The following is a 20,606-nucleotide window of genomic DNA, read 5'->3' on the forward strand; positions in this document are numbered from 1 at the left end:
CCAGGCTCACACAGCTAGTAAGTGTCTGATGTTGGATTTGAACTCAGGTCTTCCTGACTCCAGGTCTGGTATTCTATCCATTGCACATCCTAGTTACCCATTACTATACATTACTTCCCTTCATCAAACTGGCCTTCTCATGAATAATACTCCTAGAACATGAGGTTTCATCTCCTTTCTCCATGCCTTTGCAAGGCTGCATTACTATTTCCTCCTTGGCCTCTTAGACTAATTCTCTTCAAAGCTCTCCTCTACCTCCCCTACTCCTACCAATTAATTACCTTGTATTTATTTTGCATATATCTAGATAGAAAATAGATGTTGATATATAAATAGTAAATTATACTGTTGTTTTATACAACAAAATGTAAGCTCTTTGCGGGCAAGGACTGTATCTTTTTTTGTCTTATCCTAGTGTCTAGCACGGTACCTTAATAATTGATCCATTCAAAGCAGGGACCATATTTTCACAACTTCAACCTATACATGAAGGCCCCCTATTGAAAAACACCTGTTTCTGAAGCATCTGCAGGACAGCAGAGGGCTCAGAGGTTAGAGACTTTTCGTCTGAACCACCTCGTTCCCCACCCTTCAGGGATAGCCCCCTTAGACTTTACCAGACCAGGCACGGGCAGTCCATTGTCAGTTTGTCAGCAAGCATTTATTAAGGACTTTCTATGTGCCAGGTACTGTGCTAAGTATTAGAGATACAAAGAAACATGAAAAACACAGACCTTACCCTCAAGGAACTTCCATTCTAATGAGGAAGACAACATGCAAAATGTATACAGTATGGGTAGAAGGTATGGGCATCTAGGTGGCTAGAGTGGATAGAATGTCAGGCCTGGAGGCAGGAAGACCTGAGTTCAAATCAAGCCTCAGATACCTACCAGCTGTGTGACCTTGGGCAAGTCTGTTTTCCTCAGTTTCCTCATCTGTCAAATTGACTGCAGAATGAAAAAGCAAACCACTCCAGTATCTTTTCCAAGAAAAACCCAAATGGGGTCACAAAGAGTTGGATACAACTGAAACAAATGAATAACAAGAAGTAGATAGAAGGTAATCTAAGAGGTAAAGGTAGGTCAGGGGAGAAAGGAAGGAAGGGAAAGAAAGGCCTCTTGCAGAATGTGGGATGTGAGTTGAGTCTTGAAGGAAGCCAGCAAGAGATGGTGCAGAGAGAACATTCCAGGCCTGGGGTACACCCAATTCAAAGACCTAAGTCCGGAGATGGCTCGGGTTCAAGAAAGAGCAAGGCCGTTGTTGCTGGGTCTTAGAGTGTATGCAGGATAGTAAATGACAAGACTGGAAAGTAAGGAAGGGGCTAGGCTATTAAAAACGTTAAATACCAAATAGAGGATTTTATATTCGATCCCCATAATGCCCACCTACCACCAGTCTCTTCTCCTTTCTTTGTGACAAGTCCCTCAAAAGGGTAGAAATTGCCGGACTCATCCCACATGAAGAAACTAGCCTTGGAATGTCATATCAGTGCTGGAGGCACCTAAAAATAAAACTCGAGCTGAGTAGGAGAGGTGGGATTGGCTGAGAGAAGCCAGAAGCCTCAGACTTTCCTCGTTTGCCCCCCACCCACCCCCAGCAGGCCCATTATCCAGCACGAGGAGTGTGCCTCAGGCCAGGGGATGGATTCTATCCTGGCTTCAGTCGGAAAGGCCACATATTGATTTTCAGAAATGCTGTTTTTCAGTGAGCTTGTCAATAGATGCTGGGCCGCTGGTCCTCAGAGCTGAGAAAGAGCTGACTGCCCATTACCCAGGCTGGGAGCTCTCCCCGCTCTGGGGGTGGGGGCTCCAGGGGAGAGAGGATGACGTCATTTCCTGGCTCAGAGGGTCAGTCTTGGAGGAGTCTGAGAGTCTGCTCTCAAGGACCATTCTTCAATTCTCGGTGTCGCTGTGGTTAAGCAATGAAATTCCTGGTTTGGATGTGCAGAGTCAGGGGGGAATTGATGAGAATCCTGCCAGAGGACACACCATGGAGCTGAGAAGGGGAGGCATGGGGTGGAGGGTAGGGGGACAGGGGTGCCTGATGTCTCGCCCTTGTCTTCCTCAAGTTCAGATATCAACACCACCCCCCAAATAAAGCTCCCACCAGCACATAGCGCCTATAGTTAAGAGCTTTCCCAAGAAGGCCTAAACTCCAAGTCTATTTGGCTTCTTTACTGAAAGCCCTCAGGCTTCTGTGATGACTGGCAGGAGAGAAAGGATTAACATTACTTGGACCAAGGGATATCGAAGGTGATGAAGATGCCCCTCCTCCCTCAGCCGTGTCTACTAGTGCCACCCAGAAAGGGCTCCACGATTAGGGCCCAGCACCCACTCCAGCAGGGTTATGGGATTCCCCAGGGACCTAGGAGATCTCTGAAGGTGATTAAGAACCCCCTTCCCACGCCCATCAGCTGGAGAATGGCTGGGCAAGCTGCGGTATATGTGATGGAATGCTATCGTTCCCTAAGAAATGATGAGCGGGCGGATTTCAGAAAATCCTGGACGTCCATGAACTGATCCTGAGGGAGGTGAGCAGAGCCAGGAGAACACGGTACACGGTAACAGCCACAGTGTGCAGCGACCAAGTTTGATGGACTCAGCTCTTCTCAGCAATGCAAGGATCTAAGGCATCTCCAAAAGACTGGCACTGAAAAATGCTAACCACATCCAGAGAAAGAGCTCTGGAATCTGAATGCGGATCGGAACTCTCTCTCTTTCTCTCTCGTTGGCGTTGTTTATTTCTCACGGCTTTTCCCATTCTTCTTTAAAACATGACTGATGTGAAAATATGTTTAATATGAATGTATATGTATAGTCTATATCAGATTGCACTCCAACTTGGGGAGGGAGGAGGAAAGGGAGTGGGAGAAAATTTAGAACTCAAAATCTTATGGAAGTGAATGTTGAAAACTAATTAAAAAAAAGAACTCCCTTCCCCACCAACTGTTCTGCACCAGACTGTTCCTGGAGGGAGTGATGATGACCTAAGGGGAATTTCTTCCAAGTCCAAGGGACCTTGGATTTTCCAGAGGTGACCTCTTTTCCCTTGTCCTCCCCCCCCCCCCAAAGGAATAACAGGATTACTGCTAAGTAGCATCATTTGCTTGGTAAATAGTATCCCTCCTTGGAGCCTTTGGAGACAGAACCACCATGACCACCATTTGGTTGGAAGGAGCCCTTTCTTGTGTCTCTGAACTTTATGGAATAAAGTCATTTTTTATTATTAAATTTCTTATTAAAAATAATAAAGTAATAAAAAAGTAAAACATAAAGTAATGTACTTTATGGAGTGACTGTTATTGTTTCTGGGCCTTCCTTCTCAAAGAGGACAATGACATCAAGAGAGTGATGTCTTGACTTGCTTGCGAGGGGGGCAGAGCTGCCCAAAGCCTCACTCTTTAAAGCTAAGGAAAGGCTGAACTTTTTGTCACAAGGTCTCCAGCTCATTGTCACATTTTGTCACAAGGTCTCCATGAGAGGCATTGACAAATCCCTGGTTACAATAATAAAGACAGATCTTGTGTCTTCTTTCAGAGAACTAACTAGCTATGGATGGGCCGGTATCGACGGCACCAAGAGGACAGAATTTGTAATCAGAAGAGCTGGGTTCACGTTCTACTTTGTCTATTTACTTCCTGTAGTATGATCTCGGGTAAGTCACTTCAATCAATCAGTCGGTCAATTAGTATTTATTAAGGATAGTGAAGCAATTGAAACAATCTCTACTCACAAGGAGCTTATTTTCTAATTGGAGACACAAGTACAAATAAAAAATACATGCAGCATAAATGTAGAGTGAATTCATACAAATATATGCAAAGTAGTTAAACATAAGTTCGTTTTCAAGAGATGGCTCTAGCCGTTAGGGGGGAATCAGGCAAAGAATTAGGCTAAACTTGGTGGTTGAGCTTCATACCAAAGTAAAAGGTAGAGTAGTACCTAGTATACAGTAACTAGTGCTTAATGAATGCACTGAGATACCAAAGGGGTGAATTCCAGATATGGGAGGATGGCCAGGGCAAAGATATAGAGACAGGGGCAGGTAGGTGATGCAGTGAATAGAGCATCAGTCCTGGAGTCAGGAGGACCTGAGTTCAAATATGGCCCTCAGACACTTAACACATGCTAGCCATGTGATCTTGGGTAAGTGTGGCAGCAAGCACCCCAAGCGTCCTCAGGGTGGCTGCCCATACAGGTTCTTAGATCTGCTTTGTTAAAGGAAAGCAACTCAAAATTGGTTAACAAGCTTACTTTAATCAGTCAGACACATATTGTTTACCTTGTTCAGGGGAAAAGGTCAGCACCCCGAACTTCAAAGTATACAGGCAGAATTATCAAGACAGAAACAGATCAAGTAGACAGATTTCCAAACTGTCCAACCATTACATCCATACCCAGTCAACATCTGGGTTTCCACATCTGGGTTTTTCAAAGCAGGAGGGGCCCTGGACAACGGCTTCCCAGAATACAGATCAAATCACAGAACACTTCTCAAAGTGAGCCCCCAAAACAAAGCTACACATCAGGGCTTATATAGCCTTCTCCTAGCTCAGAGAATGTAACAACCTTATTGACCCACTGGCCAATCAGAAAGTATTTACTGAAAAATAAGCCTCCCACCCCCATGTTTCAGGTGCACTTTAGCCTAGGGGCAGGGAAGATCTTTAAATTTTCATTCCCATTACAGTAAGTCACTTAACCCCAATTGCCCTGTCCTCCCCTCTCCAAAAAGCAAAAAAAAAAAAAAAAAAGATACAGAGACAGAAAATGGTGTCTTGTGTGAGGAACATAGAGGACTGGACTGCATAGGCAACAAAAACATAGTCTACCATGAGCCTGTATTCAGGGATGTGCTGGTCAATGTTTAACAACTGGCTCTCTGAAAAAAAATGTACATGACACACTTTTAAGTTTAATCTGCTACATTAACACTTTTCTCTATCACTTTGTAAATTCTAGACAATAAAAAGATAACTCAAGCCATGATTATAAGTGTTTGTTGATTTCCTAAGTGTAAATGCTCACACTGAAAATTTAACAATCAGCTTGGGGAGCCAGAATGAGCCAGCTACAGCATATTCCTGCCTGTACTCAGAGCCTCTTCACCTTGGAAGGCCCTTCCAGATTCTGAACTCTGTTGGTTCTAGAACGGTGCCTCAGAGGAGGCAGTCCAGAACAGTAGAAAGAGCGCCAGTACTGGAATCTGGAATCTCTTCTAAAGGCAATAGGAAGCCACTTGTGTTGATTGAGTAAGAGACTCACTCACTTAGTCAGATCTAAGCTTAGCGGAAATTATTTTGTTGACATCGTGTGGGCAGGGGTGGTGAGAGACTTGAATCAAGGAGGACTGTCTCCTGACTGTTTCAATAATCTAAGTGATAGGTGATGAAGGCCCAAACTAGGATGGCAGCTGTCTGAGTGGAGAGAAGAAGCAGGATGTGTGAGAGATCATGGCAAGATGTGGCACCTGATTTGATTGGTCTGATTCTCTCCTCTTCTCTCTGTTGATTACTTCCTATTTATCTTGGCTGTAGATGGTTCTCACATAGTAATTCACATGCACTCTCCTTGAATAGATTGTAAGCTCCTTGAGGGCAGGAACTACCTTTTGCGGTATCTCCAGTGTTTAATTAGCATAGTGTCTGGTACATAGTAGGTGTTTAGCAAATGCTTATTAACTGACAGTCTCAATTTTCTAAACTGTAAAATGAGAGGGGATTAGAATAGATGATCAACAAAATCCTAAATTCTAATCCTATGATTTTTCTATACTGGTTTGAGTCCCACTTGTCATTTTTACTTCAGCACCTACCATGGATAGAATATTAAGCCAAGAGTCCAAGTTACAAATATGAAACAAAAGCACTATTCTTGCCTTCAAGGAGCTTAAGATCTAGTACAGAGATAAAACAAACATATTTATACTTCCAGGTTCTCTGATTGTGTGAGAATTCTCCCTTCCCATGTAAATTACACCATAATTTAGTAGATTTTTGGCAAAAGTTGCTATGGCTAAAAAGTTTAATCACCCAGAGTAAATTGTCTCTCTGAGTTAAGTTATTTTGGCCCATGGATGACAAAAACATAGTCTACCATGAGCCTATATTTGGGGGTGTGCTTGTTAATGTTTAACAATAGGCTCTTTGAAAAAAATGTACACATGATATACTTTTAAGTTTAATCTGCATCATTAACATTTTCCTCCATCCCTTTGTAAAGTCTAGACAATTAAAAAAAAAAATAAGTAACTCAAGCCCTGATTAGTAGTGTTTGTTGATTTCCAAGGTGTAAATGCTCATGCTGAAAATTTAACAATCAGCTTGGGGAGCCAGAATGAGCCAGCTCCAAGGCCTTTTCAACTTAGAAGGCCCTTCTAGACCTGAACTCTGTTGGCTCTGGGAAGGTTCTTCAGAGGAAGTGATCTGGAAAGAGAGCCAACTCTGGAATCTGGAGATTTGGGTTCAAACCCAATTCTGACTCTTGCTACTTATGTATCCTAGAGAAAGTCATTTCTCCCCCCTGAGCCTCAGTTTCTTCATCTGTAAAATGGGGATGGAAGGTGGACTAAATAACCCCTTTCAATTCTGGTTCTGTGATCCTATCATTATATAATAGTTTAGTGTAGAGAAACAGACACATAAATAATTAATTCTAAATTAGTGCAGAGGGGAGGCCAAAACAGACCTCTGGTCTGAGACATTCAGGAGGAGAGAGATCACTTTTATGTAGGAAGATCAAGGATTCTTCATAGAGGAGACGGCACCTGGTGTTTATTTGAAAGATAGGATGGTTCCATTCAATTAAGCATTTATTAAGCTAGGCTCTGAGACCTCAAAGACAAAAATAAAAAAGCTCTTGTCCTCAAGGAGTTTACACTGCCCTAGGGAGAAGTAAACAGGACAGGTACAAAGTAATTTGGGGTGTGGGGGGGAGGCACTAATGACTGAGAAAATCAGGAATGTCCTTTTACAGGGGGAAGAAGTTGAACTTCATGAATAGAGAGCTGGAAATCTGTAGCTTGAGCTCTAGGGAGAGCTTCTGAAAGTGGAGATATAGCCAGAATCAGCTGAGTAGAGGAATGAGTGAAGTCACCAAATGAACCCGAGTATGGAGTGGAGGAGAGGAAAGGAGAAAGGGAAGAGAAGAGGCGAGGGAAAAGAGAGGAAAGGAGAAGAAAGGAAGAGGAGAGGAAGAAGAAAGGAGAGGAGAGGGAGAAGAAAGGAGAGGAGAGGGAGAAGAAAGGAGAAGAAGGGGAGGGGAAGAGGAAAAGAGAAGAAAGGAGAGGAGTAGAGAGGAAAAGGAGAGGAGAGGGAAGGGGGGGAAGAGAAGAGGAAAGGAGAGGAAAGGGGAGGGATTAAAATAAAAGAGAAAAGAAGGGAGAGGGGAGAATTTTGGGGTATGTCCACATTTAGGGAGCAGGAAGAAGAGTCAATAAAGAAGTTATAAAACAAGGCATTCTTGATATAGAAGAGCCAAAGACGTAGTGTTGTGGAATCCAAGGAAACATCAAGGAACATGAAGTTTCAGGCCATCGAACTTAGTGATAAGGGGTGTATTAATGACTTGGGGAAGAAGAATGTGTTGCCTCCCCTCTCTCCTTAGGACATTACTGGCTACTGAAGATGGTTCTCATTAGGGCAGGATGCCCAGTTAACCTCTGGACCAGCAGCTTAGGTCTTTCATTCATTGAGGAAGATTCCTTTGGTTTCTGGACCCCTGCCCCCAAATCAGTGTTTACATGCTGCCTGAATCCCAAGCAAGGCTCCTCTATGAATGTGAAATCGTGGAAGTCGAGAAAGGGATAATTGGCTTTGAGTCCCAAGGTGAAGGCCTGTCAACGGTATTGATTGAGGGCCCCAGCTGGGCCTCCTAGAAGCATGACAAAGAGAGGAAGGGATGGGTCTCTGATCTCTGGGGGCAAGCAGTTTCACGCTGTGTCTGAATGTTGAATGTTTGCACAGTAAAGACTTGGTCACACCAGAGAAAATAAATAGCACGTCTTCCCGGACCAGTCTCCTGGAGCAAGCCTAGTAAACTGTGGTATTGTTTTCACAAACTGTTAGCTCAACTGTTCCCTTTCTTCTGTTTCCTTGCCACTGCTGTGACCTTTCCTGATCCCCAAACAATCTTCTTCTCCCTTCATTTTGGGACCTTTGAGCTCAAGGTATCCCCAAAGATGCCAGTCCCCTTACAAAACCCAAGAGATCTATCATTTTGCTTCTCCCAAGCTAATGATTACCAGATTAATCTCCCTAAAACACTGATTTAATCAAGTCTATACCACAGCCTCAAACACCTTCAACAGAGTCCCATTGCCTACAGAAAAAGTCTAAATCCTTTCACCTGGATTTCAAAATCTTCTCCAAGGTAGCCAGATGAATCAACCTTTTCAATTTTACCACGATCGAAGTCTTCTGTTTTCCCTGAGCACATATTGCTTTTGCTCATACATTTCTCTCTTCTCTAATTATCTTCTCTGCCATCTCAGCTTTTTGCCTTTATGGCCCAGGTCAGATTTCAAGTTGGGATGATCTCTTGAGCTACATCCAAGTGGGGAACCTCAGACCCTGAGGCCACATGGGGCCCTCTAGGTCCTCAAGTTCAGCCCTTTGACCGAATTCAAGCTTCACAGCTCCGTGAAGGACTTGAGGACCTAGAAGGCCACATGTGGCCTGGAGGCTGCAGGTTCCCCACCCCTGTGCTAAATATTGTAGAGGTGCTCTTCTTAGGCTAATTCAATGGGTTCTTGACTTTTTTCTGTCATAGACCCCCTTCTCCAATGTGGGGAAACCTCTTGACCCATCTTAGAGGAAGTTTTCAATACATAAAATAAATTACATAGGATTAGAAAGTAAATTAATTATAATGAAATACAATTTTCAAAATATTATTAAAATGATTAAAATATTTAATTGAATTATTTAAAAAACAAGTTCATGGACTCCAGATTAACAAGCCCTGGACTAACTGGCCTCTTAGGTTCCTTTTAAATCTGACATTCCAGTTCATTCCATTCCAAAAGACCTAACTCGGTTACCCTTCTCAGGGATATTTGTATTTTAAAGAGTAAAAATAATGATCACTGTTCCAAGCCACTTCCCTACTTAAGAGGCAACTAGATGTCTCAGGGGGATAGAGTGCTGGACCTGGAATCAGGAAGACCTGAAGCTGAAATCTGTCCCCAAATGTTTATGAACTGTGGGACCCTGATCAAGTCACTTAGCTTCTGTCTGCCTCAGTTTCTTCTACTGTGAAATGGGGATAATAGCATACACCTGCCAGGGTTGTTGTGAAGATCAAATAAGATAATATTTGTAAAGTGTTTGGCGCAGTGCCTTGCCCGTGATGGACAATAAATGCTTGTTCCCCCATCTTTACTATGTGTCCTGTCTTATACTGGGTACAGAGAACACAAAGAAGGAAAGGAAAACTGTGCCTACCCTCAAGGAATTTCCATTCTACTGAAGAGAATCACAGACATAGAAAAATTAAATCCAAGATATATACAAAATAAAGATGATGCAATTTGGGCATGGAGAGCACATGGAGAAAAGGGGGTAAAGCTTAGGTGAGGTAGGGACTGTGGAATCAGAAAAGGTCTCTTCTAGCAGGTGGCATTTGACTCAAGTGAGAGGTTCCAAGAAGCAGAGAGAAAGCATTAGACATGGTGGGTAGCATGTACAAAGGAATGGAAACCTATGAACCCTGCCTTCCTTCTTTGATCATTTCAACTGGAAAGGACTTCTTTTTCCTCTGAACTCCTGGACAGATATTTTTTTTTTCCTCCTCTTACATGCCTTGGACTGTGGTTATGTCCACATTACCCCTTCCTCATTGGATTATGAGGAGGGTAAGGATGGGGAGTGGGATGGGGAGAGTCCATTCATATCTGTATTTTCCCTCAGACTTTTGTTTTGCCTAATGATACTTCTCTGTCTGCCCCCCTGCTTATGACCTTCTCTTCCTCCTCCAGACACAACCCACACTGCTACTCCATGAGAGAGCTGGGAGATGACTCCTTTCAGTTTTTGTTTTATTCACATTTCACCCTGGACAGAATGGAGAAAGAAATTAAGTTGGTCTTTGTAGCCCCTACCTTCTCTTTGACATTTTCCTCCCTTTCAGGTTCCCTGTTTATAATAACATCTGTATAATCTAGCAATCCCATTCACACTAAATCATTAGAGACTTAACTCCGTTATCCTTCTCAGGGATATTTGTATTTTAAAGAATAAAAATAATGATCACTGACATTTAAATAGTGCTTTAAAGTTTTCCAAATCATTTACATATATTATCTCGTATATATACCTCGTTAGCAACAGAGCTTGGCACATGGTAAATAATAAATGCTTTTTTTCATTCATTCATTCATTCCTTTCACCTTGAGTCCTACAACAACATTGTGAGGTAAGTGCTACTGCTGTTACTATTCCCATTTTACAGAGGAGGAAACTGATAACCAGAGAGGTTAAAGTTATTTACCCATGATAATGAAAAGGATAATGTTCAACCCAAGGAAATGATTCCCTAATGGCAAATTTCAAACTACAACCTATCCTTCCTTCCTTCCTTCCTTCCTTCCTTCCTTCCTTCCTTCCTTCCTTCCTTCCTTCCTTCCTTCCTTCCTTCCTTCCTTCCTTCCTTCCTCCCTCCCTCCCTCTGTCCCTCTCTCCCCATTATTCCCCTCTACATACAGTCTTGCCAAACTGAATTGATTACCATTTCTAGGTTGTCCAACATTCTCTGCCCTATCTCCTGCCCCCCAACTCCTGTCATCTTTCCTGTTCTTTTGATTATACTGTTTCCTCTGCTTAAAATGCCCTCCTCCATTCTTACCCCCATCTATGCTTCTCAGATCTTACCTATCCTTCAGGCCCATGGGTTCAAATTGATACTCAGACACTTACTAGCTAGATAACAATGGGCCATAGGTAATGTGGTATAGTGGAGGTAATTCTGGGTTTAGAGTCAAATGATCCTGAGTTCAAATCACACCTCTCCCATGTGATCTTGGGCAAATCATTTAACCTTTCTGTGTGCCTCAGTTTCCTCACCTGTAAAATGAGGGAGTTGACTAAACGATCTCTAAGGTCCCTTTTAATGCCATCTCTAATACTATCATCCCATAAAGTCAATATCTTCTCTGATCACCAGTTGCCTCACCTGTAAAATGGAGATAAAAATGCCTGGAGTCCCAATATCAAGGGCTTATCTCAGGGTTCAAATGAAATAAAAGTAGATAAAGTTCTTTGCAAATCTTAAAGCTCTATAAAATCTCAATTTGGAATAATAGTCTCTAAATTCCATGTTAACACCAGTAAGGCTGGGGTCAATGTCTTATTTATCTATTTTCTGCAGCCCTTTGACCATAGAAAGTGTTTAACAAATACTTTATTGAGTGAATGAATGGATAAATGGGTAGAGGGGAAATACAGTGTTTTAATGGAGAGAACACTTGCATCTTGAGTTAGAGGCCATAGATTTGAATCCTGACTTTTGTTTCTTACTGCTTGTTTGACCTTGGACAGATCACCTACCACCTCCCTGGGCCTTGGTTTCCCCATCTATAAAATGAATTTTAAGGTATCTTTCAGCTCTAAATCTATAATTCTATGTCTTTTTTTTTTAAGAGTTGAATCTTGACCCTTGCCTCAAATCCTATGCTTTTGGAAAGTGACTTACTCCTTTGTGAGGTTAGCCTTGAGAGCTATTGGCAATATGGGTCTCTTTTCAGGGAAATCCAGCCAGTGAGGGCTTAGAGTTTTCATCTTCCTCCAAAGAATCTTGATTCTGCTAAACGCCTTGCCTACTGAAGTGTAAGGCAGTTCCCCCACCTCAGCCCCCACAAACACACCCAGGGTTATATTTTCAGACCTGATTTCTGTGAATTTGGGAGTCCTTAAGTGCAGGGGAAATGCTGTAGAATTGAGGAAGTCTGTTACTAATTTGGTCCTAAGCTAACTATTCATCACTGATGAAATGAAGTGAATCTCTCCCTCCTGGGAACTTCCACAGAATTATGAGACCCTTCCTATATCTTGCCTTGATGACACCATAGTGATTTTTCTTGACAAAGAAGTGGGATTTTTTAAAATTGGATTTCCAAGGCCTTGATAGAAACTGAAATCTCATGCAAACATTTTTGTTAGACAGCCATCAGAGCCAAGGTGGGTATTTTCACAGTATTTTCTTGGAGTTGTAACTGGGGGTGGATGGGGGGTGGGGTGGGGGGGCCTTCCATTGCTCAGAAGATGTGGAGGAAGCTAGCCACTCCCAGGTTTTTATGCAGGAAGCCCTGTAAGCCTTGCCTGAAATATTTCAGACCCTTTTCTGTTGATCTAACCTAACATTGTAAGGTAAACACACAGGGATGCAAGAAAAATGCATGAGCTGCTTTACTGGAAGTCAGAAGGCTGAAGGCTATTTCTGGTCCAGTGTCTCTGAATGGTAGTTAGGCTAGCAGTGTGAGAGGCTGGTCTGAAGGGCCGCACTGTACAGGGTGTGGAGTGAAAGAAATGCTATTGATTTTGATCTCAGAGAGTTACTGAAAACCAAAAGGAAGAGGGGAGCAAGCAGGGAGGGGAGGGGTGTATTTCCAGGTAGAGTAAAACTGAGATAAGATGCCTGCAGCCTGGGGGGGGGGGGAGTCGGGGGGGGGGAGAGGAAGAGGGCAGCCTTGTTCTCTGTCTTCAAAACTTTTCTAATTGGGCACTAGCAAACTTCGGGGAAGTGTGGAGTTTGTTTTCCAGGAAGAGATAATGAATGTTGAAACCTCTTTCTTGTGGCTTGCTTTCATCACATGGCTTTTAAAGTAGACGTCAGGCAGGCTTTGCTTCGTGTTAAAGCCAAGTCTGGGTAACCAGCCACTCCCTTTGAACTCCGAAAGCTCAGAGAAGGGTCTCACAGTGGCAGCTGCTCCCCTCTCCCACCTAGAGCTGCCCCACCATGACCATGGAGGGCTCCTTGACAGGAAGGAGGCTTAATAGGTTTCTTTAGGTTTTCTCTACTTAGAACTCAGCCTCAGAAATTCCACAGAAGGCCTCTCTCTGGTGGGAAGATGGCAGAACATTTCTTCCAATGTTGTCACCCCACAGCAAGAGATGAGAATGATACAGATGACTGAAATTACGGTCACAGTGTACTGCACTGTTGGGTCATTAGGAGTAAGGTTCAAAGTGATCACTGGTTCATGTTGGCATGAAAATTCTGCCACATACAAAACATCTGGTATCAAGAGAAAAGAAAATACACCCTCCCTTAAAAAAATTTAGTTTAATGGATCATTCATTGTTCCTCTGAAGAGTTTAGAAACACAGATCATCAAAAATCTGGGACTGAAGGTCATTTAATCCCTTTCATTTTGTAGATGAAGAAACTGAATGAGCAGTTATAGGATTATGGATTTAGAATGGAAGGACCCTCAGAGACCTTCTAACAGGTGAGGAAATTGAGGCCTAGGGAGTTAAGTGACTTGTCCAAAGTCACATGGGAAGGGTCACAAGATTATAGATCCACAGAGATGTTTTTAGTCCAAACATCTTACAGAGGAGGAAATTGAGGCCTAGGGAGTTAAGTGGTTTGCCCAAGCTCATGCAGGTAGTGTCAGGAAGCAGGATCTGAATCCAGTTCCTAGGACTCAAGAACCAGTGCTTTTTCAAGGGCAGCTGGGCCTCACAGTGGATAGAACCAGGCCTGGAATCAAGAATTCAAATCTGGCCTTAGACACTTACTAGCTGTGTGACCCTAGGCAAGTCATTTAACCCTGGTTGCCTCAGTTTCCTCATCTGTAAAATGAGCTGGAGAAGGAAATGGCAAAACTATTGCAGTCTCTTTGCCAACAAAGCCCCAAATGGACTTACAAAGAGTTGGACACAACTGAAATGATGATGACACTTCAGATGAAATGACTTATCCAAGGCCACACAGGTAGCAAATGATGAAACAAAAACTCTCTCAAGTCCTCTAATTTCTCATCCCATACTCTTTCTATTAAAACACTTTCAAGTCTTTTTATTTTTATTTTCCTTTTTTTTTTTTTTGCACTAGCCCTGACTAGAAAAAAATGTAGGAAGGACAAAAATCTTTGATTTTGAAAGACAGGTTACAGGGACCATTCAATACAGAAATCCCCCTCTAGTCCACCCCTGGGAGATAGCCCTAACTCATTCCTTTTTGAGGCAATCTTTCCATCCTTGGACTTGAAAACTGAGTGGTCGGACTCCCTCCAATTTAGGATTGTTGATGCAGAGCTGAAGAAATTCCAGAGACCATCTAGTCCAAACAAATTCATTTTACAGATGAGGAAACTGAGGTAAGTTTAATGGAAGTTAAACAATCTGCTCAAGGCAACACAGGTTCTAGGTATCAGAGGGAGGCTTTGAACCCCAGGTCATTGGTCTCCAAAGACACTATTCTTTTCCACTTTCTCTTCATCTGCTGGTCCTAGTTTTCATCTCTGGAGTGGAGTAGAGTAAGTCCCATGCCTCTTCCATATAAAATCCTTTCAGGTAAAGACAATCACCCTTCTGCCCCTTTCTTTTTCTTCCTTGGTTTCTTTTTCTTTTTTCTTTCTCTTCCTTGGTTCCTTCAATCAATCATTGTAAAATGCAATCTATGATTTGTCCCTCAGTGACAGAAACAGGATTAGAACCTTGGTGGCTGTATCTCTCTCCTCATTCCTTTCTCCTCCTCTGTCCCAATTCCCATTCATCTAGCCAGGGGTGGGAAACCTCCTTCCTCAAGGCCACCTGTGACCTTCTAGGTCCTTGGGTGCAGCCTTTCGACTGAGTACAAGTTTTACGAAACAAATCCTTTTATTGAGGGAATCTGTTCTGTGAAGTTTGGATTCAAAGGGCCAAGAACCTAGAGGAGCCCATGTAGCCTCGAGGCCACAGTTTCCCCACCCCTAAACTAGCTTCTAGTCTTCTGGAAAGAAGACCATTACTTCATATTCTCACTGTCCTGAATCGTCTTCTTCAGAGAAGCTCACTGGGGTTTAAATATTTACTTCATTTTTCTCAGTGCTTCTCCACTCTCTGGTTATGTTTTCTCCTCTTACTGGTGTCAACAAGAGACAATATGTCAGAAGGTGTTGGACTTGGAGTCAGGGGTTTGACTCCCACTTTAGACATTTACTATTTGTGTTACCCTGGGCAAGTCACTTCTCTTAATAGGGGCCTGAGTTTTCTCATTGGTAAAACCAGGTGAAGCAGCTGGATCCAAATGACTTTGAAATGTTCCTTTCATCTTTAAATCTATGAGCAGGAGCTCCAGCATGCAACAGCTTACCACACCAATCCAAATGTCTGTGCCAGGCCTTGTACTCTGCCTGACGCAGTGATTGGCACATAAGCACTCGATAAATGCTTATTGACTCATTGTCCTAGCAACTACGGGGAATAAAAGAATAAAGACACATGCTCTGTCCTCAAAGAGTTTAGAGTCAAATAATTATTACAACCATCACAAGGGACCTGGTGCCTTGGGTTGAAGAGAAGCCACTTAAAACCAGGGGTAGCTTCTGAGGTCCCGTAGTCTGTGACTTTGTCACCATCCAGAACTACAACGAGGTCAGGGATATTGGATTGTGTTCCACGGTGTCAGAGTCACAGACAGAACCACCCAGAGCTTCCCACCCCCACCCAAGGGTGTTAACCTGATCTGGGGATGTGTTTCCTTTCCGGACCAGTAGCCACCAACCCTCAGCAGTCTAGAAGTCTAGAGGCACCCTGAGAAATTATATGCTTACACACACACACACACACACACACACACTCACACTCACACACATTCACACAACACTCACTTTTTTCTCAGATATAAACATTGGTAGTCACAGCTCTTCTGCTGTTTCAGCCCATCAAAATTGGGTCCCTGGGAATTCTAGTCACTTTTCTCTCTTCCTTCTTTAGGTGTCAGAGACAAATCGCTGGTCTGTCTTCTAACAATATCAACTAACCTTGCCATTCTTGTTCAGAGTGAGTAGATTCTACCCTGTTGAGGCCTTCTGAGTCTTTTAGTACTTTTCCAAGTTACTCCAGCCAAAATCTGGGAGTTTTCCCAGTCTATCGATGTCAGGTCTGATTGACCCTAATCAGCAAACAAACATGGTAGCAGGAAAGAATGACTTCACTATCCATACCCCTTACCCTAGAGATCCCAGTGCTGGAAATACATGTCAAGGAAGTAAAAGAAAACTGAAAGAAAATAGAATGTACACTAAAATATTCATAGCAGACTTTTTGTAGTAACAAAGAACTAGAAATCTATCCATCTCTCAGGGAATGGCTAAACAAGTTGTGGGGCACAAATATAACGTAATATCATCACTCTCATCCTTTTATCTACTTCTCCTTCCCTGAAAGAGGGGCTGATCTATTTGTCAAAATTTGAAAATACATTTAAAGAGAGGAAAGGGGGAAACAGGAGAGAAGGGGGCCGGGGAGTAGAGTGAGAAAGTCAGACAGGAAAAGAAAGAAGGGAGTGAAATAATCATAGCTAGCATTTATATAGTACTTTTTAAGGCTTGCAAAACACTTTACAAATGTGATCTCATTTGGTCCTCACAAGGATTCTGTGAGCTAGGTACTAGTATTATCCCCACTTTACAGACAAGGAAACTGAGGCTGAGAGATTAACTGACTTGCCCAAGGTCACATAGATAGTTAAAAATCTGAGGCAGGATTTGAACTTAGGTCTTCCTGAGTCTTTATAACTCAAAGTCAAACGTTATCCACTGTACCATCTAACCAATGGTATGCCAACATAAAATTCTGAAAGCCTTAAATTTGGAAAATTTCCTCTTCAAAGTAAACATTTAGGCTCTGTTTCACTGCATAAAAAAAAAAAAGAAAACAATTTTTTTGCCACTTCCAATGAGATAATCACAACAGTGCATTAAAAGCTGTGGAGAGGTTTCATCATCACGACTCTCATCATTCAAGGTTAACAATTTCCTTCCTCTCTCATTTAGGGAGCAGAAATCACCCTTTCAAATTGCTCACATTTAAACTTCAGTCCTCAAGCCAAAACAATGAAGCTGAGCTCTCTAAGAATGATTCAAAGATGCTGATTTACCAAGGCTGGCTATATGCAACTCAGCTCTTTGCGGGAATCCAAAGTCAACCAGTGATGGGCATGAGCAGACAGACACTCAAGAAATCAGCCAGTGGATCTGCAGGAAGTGTAGCAACCCATGTTTCTAATGCCAGTATTAGGTTTTCCAGGTCCTGCGGAGAGGAGAATTTAAGTGTATTGACCAGAGTTGGTGGTGAGCCTAGAGTCAATGACCCTGACACTTACCAGCTCATGTAGAAGGGAGAAGTCATCACTTCTCTGAGGTTCATTTTCCTTACCTGTAAAATGGAGACAACAATATCTGTGCTACTTACCTAGCAGAGTTGTTGTGAGAAAGGCATTTTGTAAGCCTCAAGTGTGAACTTTTTGCCTCAGTGGAAAAGGGCGATGACAGAAGGAAGAGTGAAATGAAGTTAAATGAAATGTCCCTAGTAGATGCGAGGTGGGCTCATAGAAATGTCCTGATCTGGAAAAAAATGTGTTCAGACTGGAGGGTATAGAATCTGTCTGCAAGACTAAACTCCCAATAAGAAAAAAAAAAACCTGGAAATAGAGTGGGTCCCCATTGACTGGGGAGTGGTTGAACAAATTGTGGCATGTGAATGCAATGTAATTGCATTACAAGTTATTGCATTGTAAAAAATGACTGCTATGAGGAATACAGAGAAGGAAGGGAAGATTTTATGATCTGATGCATAGTAAAGTAAGCAGAATCAAGAGAACTTTATACATGGAATAATAATGTAAGTGAAAAAAAAAATACTAACAGAAAGCTGGACTCTGAGTAATTGTAATGGCCCATCTTGGTCCCAGAGACCAGACAATGAAATGCACCTTTCTCTTTTGCATAGAGAACAATGGGTACAGACCAGGGGTGGGGAACCTGTGACCTTGAGGCCACATGTGGCCCTCTAGGTCCTCAAGTGAAGCCCTTTAATCAAATCACAGAAGTTTGGATTCTGTCAAAAGGTCACACTTGAGGACCTAGAGGGCAAGGCCACAGGTTCCCACCCCTGGTACATAATGTTACATGTGCTGACAGGTGAGGTGACATATATCAGTTGGTTTTGCTTAACCCTTTTTCTTTGTTTTACAGGAAAGATTAATGTGGGGTGTGGGGACGGGACAGGAAAAGGCATATGTGGAAAGTACTGTTATGTAAAAAACAAAAGACTTCAATAAAACCTTTTTTCTTTTTAAACTTCAAACTCTTGATTCCTCCCATTCTTGGATTTAAAATTTGTCTTTCTATGAACAAGTCTTCAGTGACTCAAATTCGAGCTCTAGTTACCTGTCTGATGTTACCCTTCTGGGCCTCAATTTCATCATCTCCAAAATGAGGCATCTGGGAAGCTGAACACTATGTAATTGCAAGGACCCATCTTTGGCCCAGAGGAAAGCTGAGGAAATTGACCTCCTTCCTTTTATTGGGGAAGGGGAGGGATCTGTCTAAGGGTTGGAATGTCCCATTGCTGTCAGATGAGATCAATGTATCAGGTAGCTTTGTTTAACTGTCTTTTCTTTGTGACAGAGAAGTTTTACAGAGCTGGCACTGTGTGCTGGGAGACTTATATCCAGAAAAACTGTGATGTAGAAACAAAAGGCATTCATAAAGCCTTTAAGAAATGAAAATAAAATAGTGAGTTCAGTTGGACAATCTCTTGCAGCAGCTCTAAATGCTATGATTCTATGAGGCTACTATGACTAAGTGAGCTCAATAAAGCCTTTTGGGATGCCAAGTAGGCCAAAGTCACAGGCTCTATCCCATGGCAAGTCCGTTGGACTCACCACCTTCTTCTGTTCTGACCCACAGAAATCAAAGAGATCTCTCCACCAAAAGACATGAGGGTCAAATTCACACCATGGTTCAGGAATGGCACTAGGTGAGAGTGTGTACAAACCCATTCCAGCTGCTAGAAAAACAATGTAAATTCCACAAGTTAGCAATGGGCAGTCACCAGGAGTGTTATCTTTGTATGGTAAAGACAGAAAGGTTACTGGTTTGTTTCCAAGACTGGCCTAGTCTTGTGCTCAGGACCCTAGAAACAGTCATTAGGGCTGAGATTGACTAACCATTTCCTGTTCTGTCACTGAGATAGCAGGAAAGCAGTCATTTCTATCAGAGTCCTATCCCCACAGGAACCAACCAGTTCTGGACAGGATCTCTTCCAAGGTTCTGTTTATTGACAGCTTCCAGCCCAGCTGGGCTTAATGAGGGAATCAGAGAAGCAAAGATCTTGAATGATTGGGAACTTCAATTCAATTCAGGCCACATTTTATCAAATGCCTACTATGTCCTGGCCACAGCTAGGTATTGTCGATACAAATTTCTAAAAAATGAAAGTAGTCCCAGACCACAAGGGACTCACATTCTATCAAAATGTCAAATTTACCCTCTTGTTTTTCAAATCTATGTCCCTGCAAAACAGGGTGAAATTGAAATACAGCAAGGTGGGATTTCTGGAGATTTGGGAATCTACCACAAAGAGGTAAGTTGTGGGTCAAGAATCCTAGAAAAGTTAAAGTGCTATGAAAACAGGAGGGATCACATATTCCTCACTGCTTTTCTGGTTTCCTTATCAAGAAGATGGGGTATGAATGGGGAAGAGGGGGGCAGGAAGTCTAGATGATATATTCCTTAGGCTGGAAACCATCTAGTCCTTCCTTCTGCCTCCTGTCAGGTCTGTACTTAACCATTCATTGACCATATGGTACTAAGGGAAAAGTGCTGATTCTGGAGTCAAAAGACCTGAGTTCTAATTCTGTCTCCAACCCTTCCTACATATGAGACCTTGGCTAAATCACTTCACTCTGAGCCTCAGTTTCTAGGCCTCCACTTCCTCAGTCTGTAAAAATGAAGTGGATTGGAATTTGGGTTTCCTTCTGTTATCTATGTTTCTTAGGAGTTTATACTCTTTTTTTGGGAAGAGGTTTCACTTTTTTTCTGAATACACCTCATTTGGATACCCTGGCAGAATTGGCTTTAGCAGGTTGTTTGTGTTGTGTTGTGTTGTTATTGTTCAATTGTGACCCTTTGCACACCAATACCATGCATGGGGTTTTCTTAGCAAAGCTACTGGAGTGGTTTGCCATTTCCCTCTCCAGTGGGTTAAGGCAAGCAGAGGTTAAATGACTTGTCTAGGGTCACATGTAAAGTGTTTGAGGTTGTATTTGAACTCAGGTCTTCCTGATTCTAGATGTGTTGCTGAATCCACTGTAATGTCTAACTGCCCCCTCCCCATTGGCAGTAGCAACAAAATACTTAAGACTCCCCAAATATTTAGGGCAGAGGGAGCAAATCTGGATGATTAGTCTTATGAGTGATGATAGAATGTGAGAGGCTTACAGATCACATAGTCCAAGACATTTCATTATACAGATCAGTCAGTCAATCAGCAAGCATTTATTAAGCCAAGCACTGTGTTAAATGATGAGAATGCAAATACAAGCAAAATTTTTAAAAGATAATCCTTGCCCTCAAGGTACTAATATTCTAATGGGGGAAGATAATAGACAACACATAAA

This window comes from Petaurus breviceps, unplaced genomic scaffold (genome assembly GCF_028583685.1).
Source record: "Petaurus breviceps papuanus isolate PSGF00001 unplaced genomic scaffold, PetGlider_PUasm1.0 118, whole genome shotgun sequence".
NCBI lineage: Eukaryota > Metazoa > Chordata > Mammalia > Diprotodontia > Petauridae > Petaurus > Petaurus breviceps.